This window comes from Carettochelys insculpta, chromosome 5 (assembly GCF_033958435.1).
Source record: "Carettochelys insculpta isolate YL-2023 chromosome 5, ASM3395843v1, whole genome shotgun sequence".
NCBI classification, from domain to species: domain Eukaryota; kingdom Metazoa; phylum Chordata; order Testudines; family Carettochelyidae; genus Carettochelys; species Carettochelys insculpta.
The window spans coordinates 18,369,866-18,390,716 of record NC_134141.1 but is presented as its reverse complement, the minus strand read 5'-3'; positions in this window follow the sequence as shown (position 1 = coordinate 18,390,716).

Genomic DNA, 20,851 nt, shown 5'->3' with positions numbered 1-20,851 from the left:
AACCTAGGGTCCCCCGGGGGGGAGGGAGTGGGACACCCATCAGCAGCAGCAGCATCTCCTGGGGACGGGGATGGGGAACCAGAAGTAGAGGGGTGGGGGGACAAGGGCCGCGGCTCGGGGCCCACACTAATGGCTGTCTCCACTCTTCTTCCCCCCCTCGTGTTCCGCAGCTGCACCATCGGAGGGACCGGAGAGCGCCAGCAAGGTGCCATCATGGTGCCATCATGGTGGCATCAAGGTGCCAGCAAGGTGCCAGCAAGGTGCCATCATGAGGTGCCATCATAGTTTATTTCAAAACAGTGTTATTCTGTATCTTAACAGCACCTTCTTTGAAGTAGCTATTTCAAAATAGGCATTATTCCTCCTGCGACGAGGTTTACCGATTTTGAAATAATGCACCTGCTTCTCTTTGAATTTATTTCAGAATCGCGTGTGCATGATGCGGACGCTCATTACTTTGAAATCACAGCTGTTATTTCAAAATAACTCTTTAGTGTAGACGTAGCCTTAATGACTCAGGTGGGAGAGTGCGATATAAAGTTCGGGTCAGGGTGGCTTGGTTACCCGCAAGCAGCAGCATGGCAAGTGCTCTATGGTAATCCTCAGCAGGTGATAAAGGAAGGATGGTCCAGTGATTCTTTCTTGGCAGCCACTTGATAGTGAGTAGAACATCTTTATGTCACCCTCCTATTTGTGCTTCTGTTGAAGGGTCCAGCGATTAGGCCGCTCCCTACAGACTTGAGAGCTTTAGTTCAAGTCTCTGTTCTTTAGCAGTCTGCATGACCCTGGACAACAGAGAACTTTCCTGTGCCTCTGCACCTCCTCCATAAAATAAGAACAGCAACACTCACCTACATCATAAAATATATTATGAGACTTTATATATTAGATTGTGAGACATTCAGCTACTGTAGTAATGAGGTCCAGAAACCAAACTGCATAGTTTAGTAATGCCTTTGATGTACTCAAGTGCTTTGCGAAATCAGATTCAAAACCTTTAAACCTATTCACAGCAGCAGGTATTTTCAGTATTACACACATTCTACAAAAAGACATTAATGCTTTAAAAGGTCTTCAGGGGCTTCTTTGTTAGGTTTGTTTTTAAATTAAGACCATTAGTTGTTTTCTTCCATCAATAAAACCTGGTGACTAAAATGACAAATATAGTGCTTAAAGGAGGGTAGAGGGGGTGACAAAAGAGAAAAACTAAGGCATTCTAAATAACCTTTCTATTCATAGTGTTCTATATATGGTACTCTATAAATGTCAGGTCCTAACACACGATTATTTAGAAAACTCGGGAACAGAAGCAAGTGAAGTATTAGACAGAAAAACACCGTATGGAATTTGCCAGATGTTTAAAGTCCTTTTGTCCAGCTCTGCAGTGTTATAAGATATTGGACCTTAAACCTGTCACTGGTCCAGGCGTAAACACTTGCATCCCATGCCTCAAGCCAGTGTAACTTCTTGTTTGAGAGGTGTTGGAAACATCGGGGGGAGAAAAGAAATTCCAGATTTGAGGGAAAGGATGACATATCTCTAGTACATTTTGTTTTAAATAAGAGTGGTAAAAGCTACTTAGAGGTTTTGGATATTATTGTTTTAGTGGAGGTAGCTGTGGAGACAGAGAGCAGGTGATATGTGCATTTGAAGGGGCATAGTTAGATGTATTTATATTTGTAGCCAAATTGTAGAATTTTCAAAGGATGTAGGCATCAAAACCCACTGACATTTGATGAACATATTTAAGAGACCATACACAAATATGTAATGTACTTCTGTGTTTATATATGCTATTCAATGAATGTCAATGACAATTTTTGTGTGTGTGACAAAAAGTGTTTATGTACCTCGGTCACTTTACTTTCACATCTCCTCTTGTCATGTAAATTGTCTGCATGGTCCATAATTAAAAATAATTCCTGATTGTAAAATGATAGAGGAAAATTAGTAGATTGCCTGTGGCGAAGCTATAGTGCATTTAAAGTGTGAAGTTGTCTGTTTAACCCTTAACAATATTCATTTTCTTCACAGCGTGTAAACCTTGTCAGTGGTTTGAAAAAGCTACAAACTTAAACAACCTTAAGTGGTCTGAGAAATTACTAATTTGATAGGTATATCCAGGAGACATTTGAAATGTCTCACATCCCCCCACCCCTTGCCATCAACTAATATTTTGCTTCAGGGTTTTTGCAACTTGGCATTGCAAAGAAATGAGGAGGCAGGTGTGCAGGGGGTGGTGGTGAAGGGAAATCAAACAATCAATGTTTTTATATTTGCCAAATGTCACCCTTAGAATGGATTCAGAATTACACACCCAACCCTCCCTCTATTCCTCCCTCCATGGATTGATCCATCAATCCTCCATGGATTGATCTGGAAGTTAAAGGAGTGTTAAATAACAGGCTTTTTAAAGATCTTATCAAAATGAATACTTAATCTGATTCAGATTAAATTGGTGAGTTGTTGGCACCTCTCAAGATAGTCTTTATTGTTTTGTGACAATGCTTTTTTCAATATTAATGTAGATAGTGACAGTCTTGTTAAATCACTTGGATTGACAGCCAAGGGGAGTACTTTAGTACTTTAGAGGAACTGAACAAATCCTTTTCCCACTGGCTGCAGGCTGTGAATGGAGAAAATATTTGACAGAGACAGGTGAAGCACAGTTGCCAGGCTCAGATCAATTCAACCTGCCTGCCTATTTGCTGGTTTGCATACTCTCTCTGCCAAACAGAAGACCAAAACATTGCTGGTTCCTGCTGACTATGGTCCCATTACAGGACAGCTTTGGGTTCATTTGATCTGGATACATAAGACAGAGTAGCCAGTGCCAGAGTTTACAGACATGTGCACTGAACAAACTGCAGCAAGTGCAGAAGACAGCTCCCTGCTTTCTACTTTTATCTTGTTATATCCAGCAGGCAGGGGACTGAGAGAGGACTTTTAAATGAGTGTAGGGGGAAGCCAACTTTCCGCACAGGGCTGTGAGATTCTAACTCTTTTAAACAAAAAAAGTACATTGGAGGCATGCAGTATGTCAAACGGAAAGTAGCCCACAGGCTGAAGTAAGACTAGGTAGAAGCTGTTGCCTCCCATCTTACAAGGAACTGGAATTAACACAGACTGATCAATAATATAGAAAGCAAGCTACCAACTTCTAAACTCTTCAGACCAGATCCACCACTGTATTGTTCGATATAACGACCACAATATTATATATTTGGTGAGCTGGCAATTGTGGGGCCTGAACCTTGGAGTTCTGAATCTTAATATGTAAGCTTTTACTGCTTGAGCTAAGAGACCTAGCACTCATGGCTGACTGCAGCAGGCTCAGCTGCTACCCTCTGAGATGAGCATACCATATGGAAAGGACACAGCTTCCGTCTATGGTGACCACGCTGTAAATGTAAAAAAATCAGGACACTTTTTCCAAAGAGGGAAAAGTAGATTTGTATATATAAGACAAGCCCCTAATCAGAACATCTTACTTCCTTTATGGTCTGATGTGGCTGCAGCTTTTAACAGTCCCAGCAGTGGCATTGGGCTTACCCCCTTGAGACAATGGTTTTATCATCTCTGGGTCCTTCTGGCCTCAGCTGGGACTCTAAGTAGGGTTTATCACTCAGTAGTGTACGGGCTTGTGGGGAAAACAAGGCTCACTCTAGGTTCCATCCCAGGGGCACAAAAACTAGAAGCTGTATACCACTGTGCCTTTTTAACAAAACTACTTTCAGTGATCTAGACCACTTCCCCACAGACGTATCCATCACCCAAGCTTCGGCCTTACCTCAAGGCTCTTTGTATTCAGATCCATCAGCCAGCCAGGAGAGCTTCCTCGTTTCCCTGCTCCCTACCAACGCTGAGCTGTCCATGGTGCTGAATTCCCTTTGGCCGTGCCGAAACCACATCTGCATTCTAAGTCGAGGAGGGGAGGAGGAGCTGACTCAGAGCTGCACTACAGCTCTTTTTATACTAGCTGCAACCCTCTCCTTAGCAAGCCACTTGCAGCTTCCCTCACGAGCTCTCCAGGCTGATTGGAGGACTTGGCTCAACTACAAAAAGATCTCAGCAAACTGAGTGATTGGGCAGCAAAATGGCAAATGAAATTTAATGTGGGTAAGTGTAAGGTAATGCATGTTGGAAAAAATAACCCAAATTACACGTACTACATGATGGGGTCAAATTTAGCTACGACAGATCAGGAAAGGGATCTTGGAGTTATAGTGGATAGTTCTCTGAAGACATCCACGCAGTGTGCAGCGGCAGTTAGTAAGGCAAATAGGATGTTAGGAATTATTAAAAAAGGGATCGATAATAAGACAAAAGATATCATACTTCCCCTATATAAAACTATGGTACGCCCACATCTCGAGTACTGCGTGCAGATGTGGTCTCCTCACCTCAAAAAAGATATATTGGCATTAGAAAAGGTTCAGAAAAGGGCGACTAAGATGATTAGGGGCTTGGAAAGGGTCCCATATGGGGAGAGGCTAGAGAGACTGGGACTTTTCAGTTTGGAAAAGAGGCGATTGAGGGGCGATATGATAGAGGTATATAAAATCATGAATGGTGTGGAGAAAGTGAATATAGAAAAATTATTTACCTTTTCCCATAATACAAGAACTAGGGGACACCAAATGAAATTGATGGGTAGTGGGTTCAAAACTAATAAAAGGAAATTTTTCTTCACACAGCGCACAGTCAACCTGTGGAACTCCTTGCCCGAGGCGGCTGTGAACGCCAGGACTCTATTAGGGTTTAAAAAAGAGCTTGATAAATTTTTGCAGGTCAGGTCCATAAATGGCTATTAGCCAGGGATAAAGTATGGTGCCCTAGCCTTCATAACAAGGGCAGGAGATGGATGGCAGGAGATAAATCACTTGTCTTCTGTTCTCCTTCTCTGGGGCGCCTGGCATTGGCCACCGTCGGCAGATGGGATGCTGGGCTTGATGGACCTTTGGTCTGACCCAGTATGGCCATTCTTATGTTCTTATGTTCTTATGTTCTTATCCTTTCCTGAGAAATCTTATTTAAAACTTCAAGTTAAGGAAAATCCACCATTTACGCTAGTTTAAACCTGCAAGTGTCCAATGCCTAATGCTACAGAGAAAGGTGAATCCCCCACATCCTGGGAGCTGGATGGTTTCAATCAAATTTTTTTCAATAAATATCTTTTGTCTCCTCCTTTGGGAGCAGCAGCTTGGTGCACCAACCTAGTGAGACAGACTCAAGATGGTTTCCCATTAAAATGCTTTAATCCAGTCCTGCTACCAGAGAGGACTACCAGGACAATCTGAGAGATGTGAATAGATGTGGCATCCAAGCAGTTTTTTCATGCCTCAGGGCAGCCCCTTTGCTATCTATATATTGTGTTGTTTTTAAATTAACAATTTTCACATGACCATCTCCTATTATTACAACTTAATACTTTTGGAAATATTTTAACTTCCTTATAGTTTAAAATAATCCTTTTCAAAATTAATTAGTTTATTTTATAGAGGACTATAGGCATGAACCAAAACCCATTGATGGATTCATTTTCTTCAACGGACTTTGAAACAGACCTTAATTATGTTGCTGACCTAGGGACACTACAGGGACTGTCAATCCTTGTCTCTCAGTCTGGAGAGTTCTGAGTGCCTTCAATTAATGGGAGTTAAATTCAAATCAGCATCTTTCAAGATCAGGTTCTCTCTGTGGCACAGGCAACATTGACCTCGGACCCACTCTCCTCCCACTTTCTAGTATGAATCTAGTGATGTTTCAGCAACTTCTCTGGACTTATATAGAAAACATGTCTATTTATATGAAACTCACTGCTGGCTTGTTAGTGATTTTAATAAGCCTGAAGAGAAAAAAATACCCTATGAATACATATGAGCCTGATGGACTCATGACAGAGGGCCTTCAAATCTTATCCCACTCCTGAAATAAATGAAAAGAATAGCTACAATGGCAGTTCAAAAATGTCATAGTTCATTTCCATTGTGTAGTTTGCTTGAGGCCCCTACCCATACAGTTCTACTTAAACAGTGGATGTAACTTTATGAGAATTGTTCATGCAGATCATGGAAAGTTTATAGAGTGCAGTAAGTAATACATGGAGACCATAGTGACCAGACATTACTGTGGACATTAGTCAGATGAGATCTGAGCCTTAATGTTGTTTAAGACAGAGATGAGAAAGGGATAATCAATCATAGAACACTAGAATTGCATGGGACCTTGAGTAGTCATCAAACCCAGTCCCCTGCATTCATGGATTATCCCTGACAGCTCTAACCTGCTCTTAAATATCTCCAGTGTTGGAGAGCCCACAACCTTCCTAGGCAATTGATTCCAATGTTTAACCAACTGACTGCTAGGTAAGTAAGAGGGACTTACAGCTGACAAATGCTTAGCCAGGGTCCCAAAAGTTTACCTGTGGAGATGTTGCCTTATAATTCGTCAGGTATAAAAACAACCTTGGCTTCAACCCTGGCAGTGTGATCCATATGTGTGAACCTTTATAGCTTTGATTTTGGTGGGATATCATCTGGCAGCACAGTGTGATTACAGATGTCTATGCATATAATTAAGGCCTATGAGAATTCCAGTTCAAATCTTAACTGAACACTGAAAAAAATTACTCATAAAGAATAGCCAGAAATTGCTGAAAATCAACTGAAATAAGTAAAACAAGTAAGGAGACCCTTGAAGAATTCCATGGGGGAATTTCAACAACTTCCACCCCACCATCAACCTCAACCTTGCTGACAACAGTTGGGAACATGATTAGGAATTTTGGGTGTCAGCTCACCAGTCTGACACAAGAATCTCTAAGTTAGCTTTCCACCCCAGCTGCAGATATTTAGAGATAAAAGGTAAGTGTCTGGATGCAGTCCTCAGGAACCCGCAGCAAACACATGTACACAGTGGGCAGTACTACACCAGAAAAAAATTGTTACAACTGGCTTTAAAAATCTCACACAATAAAATTCCTAGGTGACAAACACAAACAGATTCCATCTCCCCTGTCAGCAGTAAGAGTATACAACTCCAAAGGGCTAGTATGAAACCATAGTCACCCTCCCTTCAGAAGACCTGAGGAGTTGGAGGACCAGTCTTATTCCATTGATGGTAACAGGTGAGAGAGTACTATAGCAGTTGAAACTAAGACTTAAAGAGGTACTAGTACTAATGAACTGAAAGGATAAAGGGGAAGAGATTTTGAGGAAGAAACTCCTCTCTTTGAGAAAGTAAAAGCCACACTAATGCCGTCAGCCATGGGGTGATATAGACCTTCTTGCATCACTTCAGCCAAGCTTCCCAAAACCAAAACCATACTTCTGCACCTTAAGATTTCGACGGTATATACATTTGATTAGAAGGCTAGACTAAGACATTGCTTTGACTATTCATGAAATGTCACTTCATGCCCTCCTGGACAGCTCCTAAAATCATGGGATCATAGAGCTACAAGAGACCTCCGGACCATCAAGTCCAATCTCCTACTCAAAGCAGCACCAAGCCCAACTACATAATCCCAGCTAGGGTTTTGTCAAGCCAGGACTTAAAAATCTGTGGGGATGGAGAATCCACCACCTCTCTAGGTAATCTATCCTCATAGTGAAATTGTTTTTCTTAATATCCAATCTCGACCTCCCCACTGTATTTTTGAGACCATTGTTTCTCATTCTGTCACCTGTCACCACTGAAAACAGCGTCTGCCCATCCTCTTTGTAATCCCTCTTAAGGTATTTGAATGCTGCTATCAAATTCCCCCTCAATCTTTTCTTCCATAGACTAAATAAACCTAAATTCCTCAGCCTCTCCTCATAAGTCATGTGCTCCCTAAAAATTTTTGCTGCACTCTGCTTGACTCTTTCCAATGCATCTAAATCCTTTTTATAAAGGGGGGGGGCAGCTCAGAATTGGACAATATTCCAGATATAGCCTCACCAGTGCCAAATAAAGGGGAGTAATCACTTCCCTCAATCTGCTGCTAATGCTTCTATTAATGTAGCCCAATATGCTGTTAGACATCTTGGCTACAAGGGCATATTGTTGACTCATGTCCAACTTTTCATCCACTGTAATGTTCAGGTCCTTTTCTGAAGAACTTCTGCTTAGCTAGTCATCCCTCAACCTGTAGCAGTGTTGGGCACCTGTGGTTAGAATGCTGAGAAGTACCACTTGATGACCTGCCCACATCCCCACATACACACTTTTTCTTTACAGTAAAGCAGGATGTCTAGTCTGACAGGGCTATTGTATTTCTGGCACGTTCAGTTCTCACACTAGATAATGTCACAGTCTAAATCAGCACACTGGCCCCTTTGTACTTAGACTAGCTGAGTTACAAGAGCTAGACATTTCCACCTACTCACACCTACCTAAATATAAATAATGAGGTAAAGCTAACTTCTTACAGGGTACGATCCTTTGTAGATCCTTGAGTTATGTCTAGAATGGAATAAATGAGTGAAGGATTTAGAAAAGATAGGCTTAAAAGCTATCAATCAAATACCTATGCTTATAGGCTAGAAATTCCCCTATTGATGGGGTGATTGTGGAAGAAACAAGCCCAAGACAATACAGATTCTGGTGGTGGAGCCCTAACCGGACATAGAGGAAGCATTTCCTGGTATTCTGCCTCCTCCGGAATTACTGCATTCTCCTGCACATGTGACCATATGCAGTACATGTACAGGTTGCTTGGTCTTGTGCCCTTTCAAGAAATTGATCTTGTACCTTAGATATACTACTATGGTAGATAACTCCTATTTCAGTCGCTTGAACAACCAACCCCTAGGTCAAGTGCCCTCCAGAAATATCTGTTCCTGGGTCATCCCCCTGTAACAGCTGAATAACTGCTTGTTGTACCTTACCCATATCATTGGTGGTTTGGATGACATGAGTGTCTTTTTGGTCTAGTAGTTGTTTTAATGTACTCCCAGAGGGGAATATGAACCAAAAATGGAGTAGTCTGCACCACTAAATCTTGGTACAGTGGTTCAGACATAATTATGATCATGTTCTCAAAGGTAGGGGTAGGAGGGATTCTTTGATTTACCAACAGAAGTAAAAATGTTTTGGAATGAAACAGACATTTGGATCTGTGACTGGGAACTCGAAGGAAACTAATTGGAATATCTTCCAGTTTGTGACTCTGCAAAATTGGTTGTTTCCTGAATAGGTCACCCTTTCTGTTGGAGTCTTCCATCTGGTCAGCCAGACTGATCATGATCATAGATTGTAAGGCTCTCCCTGGCATCCACACAGGATTGTAGTAGTTTGAATATATCACACCGACAGGTAAACTGAGGCCCATTTTCAGAACAAGAGGCCATCGGTGGTACCCTCCACATTTGAACTGGTGCATGATAGACTACCAAGGGAGGTACATCCACAGGTTCCTTATAGATGTCATCTTCAAGGTGTCGTATGGACTGGACTGAAGCCGGTCTGTCATACATATCCTTATCTGAACCAAACATAGGCAAAGACGCTGAATTAAACCAAAAAGGGCACACACCATAGCACAAGTGTTAGGGACTTAACAGCTGTCTCGATTGGGGTCTGGTGTCACAGACCCTATCTGCCTTATGATTCCAAAGGATGTTCATGGCCATGCATCCAAACAAATGGATTGCTCCCCCATGTGCCTCTGAAAACACCTTGGGCAATACCAATAAAGTAAAATGTTCATCCTTAATCAAATTGGAGACCCTTCCCAGTATAAGGGAATGTAACATTTCCGTGATGGTATCTAGGACATATTCCCCACAAGCGGAACAAATTATTTCTTCCCCTAAAGCCAAATCCTTTTCCTGAACATTGTTGCAAGCAATTAACTGGTTAATCTTTTTCTCACTCTCATTAAAGAGCTCAGCTCTGTCATGAATATTGTAGACAATAAAACATTCTTGCTGTGATAATCCCTTGATTCCCTCTAGCATAGGGTTCAAAATTTGATTGGCTTCCCCTTGCAACACATAATTTAGATGTTTCTGAATTCTCCAGAGATCCACTGTGTTCCAACTTGACATTCTTGAACCAGACAGTCCAGAGGCTGATCCTAAAACTCCAAGAGGATCTAGATGCTGTTTCCATCTGGAGGTACGTGATTTTTGAACTGGCTGTTGCCCCTGTTCTTGAAATGTCTTGGACTTGTTGTTGATAAGTGGTAATCTTATGCACAAGAATTACTGAGAAAAAATAAGCCATTTAGTAAATTTACAGTAACCAGATTCCCCCAGCTGCTAATAAGACAGATTCAACACCACAGAAGTATACATGAAGCAAACCTGATTGAATAATACACCAGGGACAGGTTTTGTGGTGAGACTACTATCTGGACTGGAATTTGCCACTGGATACTCCAATTTGTTATCAATGGGACTGTCATAATCATAGTCCACTAAGGGATTATGCACCTTAAATTCATAAAATATGTTTACTGTGTATTTCTTGATTGCTGATGTAGCCTGAAAAGTAGCTATCAGGCACACCTCATATGCTCCCTCATCCTCATATTCCATTTTGTATGTTAAACTGCCTCCAGTCATGGACTTATCACAAAGGGCTTTGTTTACCTGCTACCCATAAGGGATTCCATGTGCAAGAGGTACTGGATTGGCTATGGGTGAGATGAAATTATTACATCCTTCTCCCTTTATCACTCAAGGGTTTAACCTTTTTCCAGCCACTAGAGGGCAGTGATGTCACCTCTGTCAAATTGGTTGATGGATGAAGCCAGGGTGAGTTTTTATTTTAGCAATTTCTGGAGTTTTATAACTGAGCATGGTAACTAATGGTAACTGAACAATTACCATGACAAAATTTGACCAAATGCACTTACCTGATCTCAACTATTTTATGCATTACAAGGGCAATTTCCTTACCTTTAATATTCACAGGAGTGAGACACATCCTACTTAATTTGCTTCATCAGCTGGTCCTACTAGCACAGGTAACCTTTCCCCTTCCCCCTTCTCTCCCTGCTATATAACCCTACTCCATTTTCATCTGAAGAAGCATGTTTTACCCATGAAAAATCATTACCTAATAAATTTGTTACCCTCTAAGGTGCTACTGGACAGCTTGTTATTTGTAAAACAAGTTGATTCTTTTTAACTTAATCAAATGCAACATGTGTGCCATTGTTTTAGAAGAGAAAAATAACTCTGTAGCATCTTTATGGCATTTCCATGGCTGAAAATTCAACCATAATAAAAATTCTTCCGCAAGACTGGATATGTGTGGTTTCAGCCTACACATGGATCAAAACTATATTACAATTAAAGAAAAACAACAGTGTGCATTCTGCCCAATTTAACAATGCTTGTTCTAAATGAAGTTACAGTGAACAATGACAAAGGGTTAATATCCCTCACAAGACAACATGGCTTTTAAGTCAAAGGGAGGCAGTCTTTACTGAAAGCCTCTCGAACAATTTAATCAGGCCAGGGCAGGGAAAAGGAGAGAGAGAAAGAGAAAAATCTAATAGGGAGATATTTTATTTGTTGATTCAAGTTTGAAAGCCTATTTCTTTCCAAAAGCTGGCTCCTTTCTTGCAATAGTCAAAGGGGTAAAGGGAAATCTCTCTCCATTTTATGTATTCTAACACCTGATGAGGGCTTCAAGTGCATAATAAATTTAGAAAAGACTGCAGTGTATTCTTTATGTTGGTCCTACTTAAGTACAGTGGTACATATGGAACTTTGATCTCCAAGAAATTGTGGGATCAAAGTATTCACTGTTTTGGACATAAATCTGTGCTAATATCAACTGATTACAGTTCTGGCCAAGTAAAAGAAAATGGTACATACGCCTTTGAACTCATGTCATTCCAGGTAGTCAGTGCACTTTTGAGTTAATTAGCATTTCTTTGAACTCAACGTCTTCATTGTTGCATGGTCTAGGATAGATATCAGTGAGTAATCATCTATTTCAAATTCATGTTTCGTACTGGTATTTTGCAAGCAGAGGGTGAGACACAAGAAATTTGCTGCTGTGTAAAGCTAGCCTCCTAACAGTTCCTAGTGTATAAACTGTATATAGCACCCTAGTTCTTAACTCTCATTAAGTGGCAACCCTGTAACCTGAAGCAAGCACTCAGGTCTTGGCCATCCTATTCTTCTCACCAGGAGGAAACCTACCAACTTAAAAGGGGCAGCATGATAGGCTTTCAGCACCCTGCTGCTAGGAGCCCAGCTACTGGCCCCTCGCTCCAACCTCCTGGCAGGGAGTTATACGCCTACAGTCCAGGAAGCTCCCAGGCTCTCCAAAATAACTGTAACTATCACCTTTCATCTGGGAGAACTATAAAAAGCAATCAAATTCCTCATGGACCCAGATAGCAGCAAACAGTAGGCTCACTACCCAAAAGAGAGGCATATCTGCAAGACTCCAGTAGAAACCAGCATGCAATTGAAGAGGCTGATAGAGCAAATCCAGACACTAGTTATTGGTTAATGGAGGTGTGTGTGTGAGAGAAGAAACAAGAAATGCCAGGGAAATCGAAATAAGCAAGCACATATAAGCATTGATAGTACAGCCTTGAGAAAAAGCTTAGAGCGAACATTTGGGGTACAAGGATGATTGCAAAAAAGGCTTGGAATTGAGAGCAAAAACAGAGCTTTGCTAGATATCTAATGTGTTAGGGAAACAGGGCTTTATGTATATTCTTTACAGATAAAAAATATGCCATCAAAGAACAGCTGACTCCATCATCAGTTTCTCCTCCACACAAATACAACCAGCTAGACCTAAGTTTTCAGGAAATATTCAAGTCAAAAAAGGTAACAGTGTCCTAAATTCACATGCCTACATACATGTGAGAATATATACCAAAAAAAAAAAACCCCACCAAATCATATTCTGGAAGATCTGCAACAATTCTAAACTCGTATATGTACAGAATGGGTCATCACCACCTGCCTTGTCCTCTTTATGTCACCACTTTTTATCACAAAAGTCATGTTTGCAACTACAGCTAGTAGGTGTGAAGTACACAAAGTTCATTCACCAACACATGTTGCTCATTATAAATTTAGCTTTATGAATTTGCAATGCTTTGTCTCTAATAATGTCTGTGTCTCCTCTACTGCTCACCTATAAACCTGAACTGAATGTGGTTTTGTGTTTAAATCACAGATCTTTTCAGGTGGGGGATGTACAAGATTTGGGTTAATTTGGATTCTTTCCTCACTTTTGCAAACAGAGAACTTACTATATAAATGTGTTCAAGAGTAGCGTAGAAGGTTACTCACCACCCAGAGCACTCCTTGGCTACGTCTACACGTGCACCCAACTTCGAAATAGCTTATTTCGATGTTGCGACATCGAAATAGGCTATTTCGACGAATAACGTCTACACGTCCTCCAGGGCTGGCAACGTCGATGTTCAACTTCGACGTTGCTCAGCCCAACATCGAAATAGGCGCAGCGAGGGAACGTCTACACGCCAAAGTAGCACACATCGAAATAAGGGAGCCAGGCACAGCTGCAGACAGGGTCACGGGGCGGACTCAACAGCAAGTCGCTCCCTTAAAGGGCCCCTCCCAGACACACTTTCATTAAACAGTGCAAGATACACAGAGCCAACAACTAGTTGCAGACCCTGTATACGCAGCACGGACCCCCAGCTGCAGCAGCAGCAGCCAGAAGCCCTGGGCTAAGGGCTGCTGCCCACGGTGACCACAGAGCCCAGCAAGGGCTGGAGAGAGAGTATCTCTCAACCCCCCAGCTGATGGCCGCCATGGAGGACCCCGCTATTTCGATGTTGCGGGACGCGGATCGTCTACACGTCCCTACTTCGATGTTGAACGTCGAAGTAGGGCGCTATTCCCATCCCCTCATGGGGTTAGCGACTTCGACGTCTCGCCGCCTAACGTCGATTTCAACTTCGAAATAGCGCCCGACGCGTGTAGACGTGACGGGCGCTATTTCGAAGTTAGTGCCGCTACTTCAAAGTAGCGTGCACGTGTAGACGCAGCTCTTGTGGCCAGGCATGGCGTAGCAAAGGGGTCAGCAACCATTCCGAGGTGGCTTGCCTAAATTTGGCCTTTTGACCCCCTGTACAGTCCAAGTGTTGGTGTTACTTTTTAAAGTCGCTAAAAGTCCTGCTTACAAAAACTTCAATAACTAGAGATGCAGAACTTTTCCATTTAGTGTGGTGGACAGAAGGCGTTAGCCAGGGCCCTTGTGACTCTTGCCTCTGGGCTACGAATAGGGCAGGCCAGCTCCTGCTGCTGCCCCAGCCCTATGCTCTGGCCCTGGTCCCATGCTCCAGTGCTGCCTCCCATGGCTGGGACTCCAGCAGGGGCCCCAAGACAGTGATTCTGGCTCCACGCTGCAGTGAGGGCCATGTGGCAGAAACTCCAGTCCTGGCCCCACACTGTGGAGGGGGCTCCTGGCTCTGGGCCAGCACTGTGGCTGGGGTTCTGTGCTCTGAGTGGGGCCCTGTGCTCCAGCCATGAGGGCCCCACACTGGCAGCAGAGGATCTACGCTCTGATAGGGGGCCCAGTGCTTCCATTGTGAGCTGCAGTGGAGGGCCCCGTGACAGAGGCTCCAGCCCTGAGCCATGGTGGGGGTCCTTACCCCAGTCCCACACCCCAGTTCCATGGCAGGGCTCTGGCCCCGGCTCCAGTCACATGTTGCAGCTCCACAGTAGGTCTCCAGCCTGTGCCTGGCGCTCAGCGGTGAGGCTACAGCCCCTGCACCAGGGGCTCCGGCTCTGTGCTCCCGATGACACCCATGCTGCATGGGGGAGCAGGGGCAGATCCCCCCACATGCCATTCTAAATTGGCTCACATGCTCAGAGTGGCACATGTGCCGGGGTTGCCAGCCCCTGAGGTAGCAGCTGCTTCACCTCTAGCTCTCCTGTCCGCAACCGTTACAAATCTGACCCTTTTCAGCCACCCATGTGTCATTTATACCATCACCACAATTATAAGTAGTCCAATAAATAGTCCAGTGTCTTTATGCCAGGGCTCAATAGTCCTTCCCCCACCCTTGCAACAGAAGAGCTTTATACCCCTTTCCTTGGAAGGAGGTAGAACTCAGGCCCTCTCCCAGCTCTGGCTTCCAACCCAAGACACTGTACTAAGCAGCTAAGACAACAAGAAGTCCTGTGGCACCTTAGAGTTTAACAACTAAGGTTTGCTCCCCAAAACTCTCAACTGCTACCCTACTTGCTACATTCATCCTTTTCCAGCTCACTGTCAAGCAGTAGCTCCTGGGAGCGTCGAGCTCTTTGCACTCCCAGTCTGGGACTAATGCAGAGTCCTCCTCAGACACCCTGCTGGGAGCCTCCCCCTGCCTGAGATGAAACTTTACATCCCAACTGTGGTTGATTAAGCAGTTAGCTGAAGGTAGGGAAGTAGCTTTGGGGTTAATTAACTCCTTGGGGTCTGTTGCATTATAGGGTCTATAAATTCCCTCAAAGGTACCAATCTCTCTCTCCTCTTCCCCAGACTCCAAGAACGAGGAACAGACTGATATATACAATATACAGTTGCATTTCTGATCAATGGAGGGAACTGCATACTATTAATTGTCAGACACTTGACTACTTCCTGGCCCTAACTGCATTCATGACATAGGATCCTCATCTGTGTGTCTCCCACAGAGGAATGAGCACTTGGGAACTTTTAGTGCACAGCAACAGGGTCCCCATGGGCAGCTGGTATGCAGCATCTTGAGCACGGCAGTTTTGCATTCCAGTGTACTGTGTACCAACTGCTCCTTTAGACATGCCCCATGTGATGCTAGGCTGCTCACTTAAACCACTTTTCATCAGTCAACCCAAATTGTGCATTCCTCATTTTCTAGATGCCCAACTTAAGGCTGATGTATAGAAGTGTTAAGCACTCACAAGCGCAATTAAAGCTCATGGGAGCCGTGTTTTGAGCACATGAAGTGCTATATAACTCTAAGTACTCTGAAAAATGAGGTCCTAGATGCCTCCAATTGGACAACCAAAATTAATGGATGATTTTTATCCTTAATCCCTCTGCACTTCAATTCCACATCTGTATATATGGAACAATAATTGTGAAGATAAATTCATGTTTATGCAATACTCAGTATAATTATGAGCACCACAAAGCCACCTTACGAAGGAATTAATAAGAGTTAAAATAGTGTGCAAGAGTATGGGGCTATACATTAAATAGAGGCCAAAACAAAACACTGAACAGTTGCTTATTTACTAAGGACTGTCCACTCTCTTCACTGACGGAAGCCATGGGACTTTGGGGGGAAAAGTATGTGATCACATAAGAATATGCTGTACTTCATAAAAAAAGCACAAAGATTGCAACCATGATTTTGACTTTTTTATGTTTTGACTTTGTAACTTTACCGTTTGCTATTTGAGTGTTAAAACTACTTATAAATAGTCTTAATGGTAAGCACTGGTACCTGCACCAATTATGTACCTTTAATTAAAAAAAAAAAGGAAGAAGAGTTCTTTCAAAGATGGGGTTTACTTTTACTTTCGAAAGAGCCACCTCTACACTGCTTTTCTTCTTTCAAAAGAAGCTCTTTCAAAAGAGAAACATGCAAAGGAGGTGCCAAATATGTAAATATGTGCCTCATTTGCATTTTGATTTCCCTTTATTTGCATACATTTTTTGAAAAATGAATGCTAGTGTACATGTAGCCAGCCTGTCTGAACAGCCCCTATTTTGAAATAGCTATGTTGAAACAGGTGCTATTCCTTGTGCAATGAGGTTTATCTATTTTGAAACAAGCCAACCACTGTTTCAAAAATACTTGGAAAGAGCAGTTGCATTGTGTAGAAAGCTATTTCAAAACAAGGGTTGATATTTCAATATAACTTTGCTATATAGACGTACCCTGAGGGAATAGGAAGAAGGTTCAAATCATATAACATGTACACTAGGCAAAACTCATATGCTGTGCTGCTCAATGTACTTGTCCTTTTTGAAGTAGAATGAAGCACTTAAAGGGATGGTGACATTCCAAAACAAGTGTGTTCGCGTTCTGCATAGAGCAAATTGGAAGAAGGGAAGTTTTCCTTGGTAGAGATTTACCATTCATGCCTGGCACTGTCTGGCTTTCTATTGGAGGAAAGGGATAACACAAACACCACCACAACTTATACTCCCTTTGAGACAACTATGCAACTTCCAATCGTCTGATGAGTTGCTGTCTCAAGATATTTAAAATTGCAGGAAGAATATAGTGTCTATTGGCACAGAACTAGAGACATTTACAGAATCAGAGTTGGAAGAGACCTCAGGAAACCATTGAGTCCAACCCCCTGCTGAAAATGGGACCAATCACAAGTAAATCATCCCAGCCAGGTCTTTGTCAAGCCAGGACTTAAAGACCTCTAGGGAAGAAGATTTTACCACCTTCCTAGGTAACCCATTCCAGAGCTTCACCACACTCGTAGCAAAATATTTTTTCCTAATATCCAACCCAGACTTTTCCCGCTGCAGCTTGAGACTATAGATCCTTGTTCTGACAGAAGAACAGCCATTCTGTGTCAGACCAAAGGTCCATCCTAATATCCAACCTAGACCTCCCACCACTGCAATTTACCACCATTGCTCCTCGTGCTGTCTGTAAGAACACCCATACTGGGTTAGACCAAAGGTCCATCTAGCCCAGCATCCAGTCCTCTGACAGTGGCCAATGCCAAGTGCCCCAGAGGGAATGAACAGAAAAGGCAGCTGCCAAGGGGAGACATCTGCTGTCACCTGTTCCCAGCTTCTGACAAACAGAACCATTCCTACCCATGCTGGCTAGCAGCCATTAATGGCTTAATCCTCCATGTATTTATCTAGTTCTTTTATGAACCCTGTTAAAGTCCTGGTCTTTATAACATCCTCTGGCAAGGAGTTCCACAAGTTGACTGTGCATTGTGTGAAGAAATACTTCCTTTTGTTGGTTTTAAACATGTTAGCTATTAATTTAATTTGGTGGCTCCTAATTATTATTTTTGGGGAAGAAGTAAATGTTTCCTTATATACTTTCTCCACACAAGTCATGATTTCATAGACCTCTACCATTGCCCCCCGTTAGTCACCTTTTTTCAAAGATGAAAAGTCCCAGTCTTTCTAATCTCTCCTCATATGACAGCCATTCCAAGCCCCTAATAATTTGCATTGCCCTTTTCTGAACTTTTTCCAGTGCCAAGACATCTTTTTGATCTGAGGCAAACGCATCTGCAGACATACCATGCATTTATATGAGGGAATAAGATATTCTCTGTCTTGTTATTCCTTGAATCATTCCTAACATGCTATTTGTGTTTTTGACTGCTGCTATACATTGAAGAGTTTGTTTTCAGATAACTATCCACAATGGTTCCAAGATCTCTCTCTGGAGTTGTATTAGCTAAATAAGTCCCCATCATTTTATACTATAGTTGGGATTATATTTTCCAATATGCAGTACTTTGAATTTCTCAATATTAAAATTCATCTGCCATTTTGTTAACCAGTCACCTAATTTTCAGAGATCCTTATGAACCTCTTCACAATCTGCTTTGGACTTAACTATACTGAGCAGTTTAGTATCATCTGAAAATGTTTTCCCCTCACTGTTTACTCCATTCTCCAGATCATTTATGAATATGTTGAATAGGATTTGTCCCAGTACAAGCACATGACTAGTACACCACTAGTTACTTATCCTCATTCGTAAAAGCTACTATATATTCCTGCTCTTTGTTTCCTGTCTTTTAACCAGTTATTGATCAGTGAGAGGACCTTCCCTCCTATCCTACGACAGCTTACTTTGCTTTAGAACATTTCATGAGGGACCTTGCCAAAACTTTCTGGAAATCTAAGTATACTATATCCACTGGATTGCTTTTGACTCCCTCCCCAAATAATTCCAGTAGATTAGTGAGGCATGATTTCCCTTTACAGAAAATATGTTGACTTTCCCTCCCAACAAATTATATGCATATATGTCTGACAATTCAGTACTTTATTCTAGTTTTAATGAATTTGCCCAGTACTGATGTTAGACTCACCAGTCTGTAATTGCCAGGATCGCCTCTATTGCCCTTTTTGAAAATTAGTATCATGTTAGATATCTTCCAGTCATTTGATACAGAAGATGCTTTAAAGGATAGGTCAGAAACCATACTCAGTAGTTCTGCAATTTCACATGTAGTTGTTTTAGAACTCTTGGGTAAATGCCATCTGATCCTGGTGACCTGTTACTGTACAGTTTATCAGTCTGTTCCAAAACCTCCTCTAATCACTCCATTGTCAATCCTAGCAAAAATGACAAGAGCAAGGAATTAAGCAGGTGAAAAAATCATGCAATATTTTAGACTAGGGCTTTGTAAACAAGCTCTTAAATATATGATTCATGTACCTCATTCATCTAGAAATGTTCAACCTATGCTGACAGTTCTGTACCACTGAATAAATGAATAATGCATTTGGCATGTGTAACAAGTTTCCTTCTACCACCTCTTCCAATAAATTAATGAACAAACTAAAAAATCAAATCCCTTGCTAAAGCAAGCAATATATTTCCTTTTATTGTCTGTCAAGAGATTTTATAAATTACAGAATAAAAAGGATAGTTAGACAGAATTTAAGCTAACTGAATTATTTAATAAACAGATGCCAAGTGGATGAATAATTTATTTTAAATGTGTGTAATGGAGCTTTCAAATCTAGGGTTCTTCAGTCAGGAAGCCTCTCTTTTTTGTTTGTATTACTCAGCTAATGCTCTGCAAAGACAACGGCTGCAGGATGTAATACTGACATAATTAAGGCCCTTCCTCTTTAAGGATCCCTATCTGCACGGTTCTGAGTGCTTTCTGGAAAGTGCTGGGTATCCTCAACTCCCACTGAAGTAACTGATGATTGAGAGTGTTCAGCCTCTCTCATGAAGCATGCAGAAGTTTTCAAGATCATATTGTTAATATTGGCTGATAAAGTAATGCATGTGTGAGAGACTGAGATGGACGTAGCAAAATGTTATCCATTTTATATTAAATTTGTTCTCTGTCTGAGGTACGAGTGAGCCAACATTCATCACAAATTCATAGAATCACAGAACTGGAAGGGAGTTTGAGAGGTCATCAAGTCCAGTGCCCTTTGCTCGTGGCAGAACCAAATGCATCTACACTGCACTTGTGGCAGAACCAATAACCATCTACACCATCCCTGATAGCCTAACTTGCTCCAGTGACAGACTCCACAAGTTCCTTGGACAATTTATTCCAGTGCTTAACCACCCAGGCAAGAAGTTTTTCCTAATGTCCAGCCTAAACCTCCTTTGCTGAGATTTAAGACCCTGGCTTCTTGTCCTATCATCAGAGGTTAAGGATATTATTTTTCTTCCTGCTCCTGGTAACATGTTGGGTACTTGAAAATTCCCTCTTGGTCTTATCTTTCCTACACTCAACAAATCCAGTTCTTTCAATCTTCCCTCATAGGTCATATTTATTAGATCTTCCATCATTTTTGTTTCTCTTCTCTGGACCTTCTCCAGTTCGTCCACATCTTTTCTGAAATGTGGTGCCCATAACTGGACACAATACTTCAGTTGAGGCCTAATCAGACAAAAGTGGAGTGGAAGAATTACTTCTCATGTCCTGCTTACAACACACCTGTTAATTAATACACCCCACATTTTTGTGTTTATTTTTTGGCAACAGTGTCACATTGTTGAGTTATTTAGCTTGTGGTCCACTATGACCTCAGATCCCTTTCAGTAATACTTTTCATAGGCAGAAGTATGAACATCAGGCCTGCTGAAAGGGTGGGACAAAGGCAGGGGCAGGCAGGGGGGCAACTTTGCCAGGACCTGATTAAAAATGGCCCAGAGCTCCTAGCAACTGTTTAAGTAGCAGCAGTG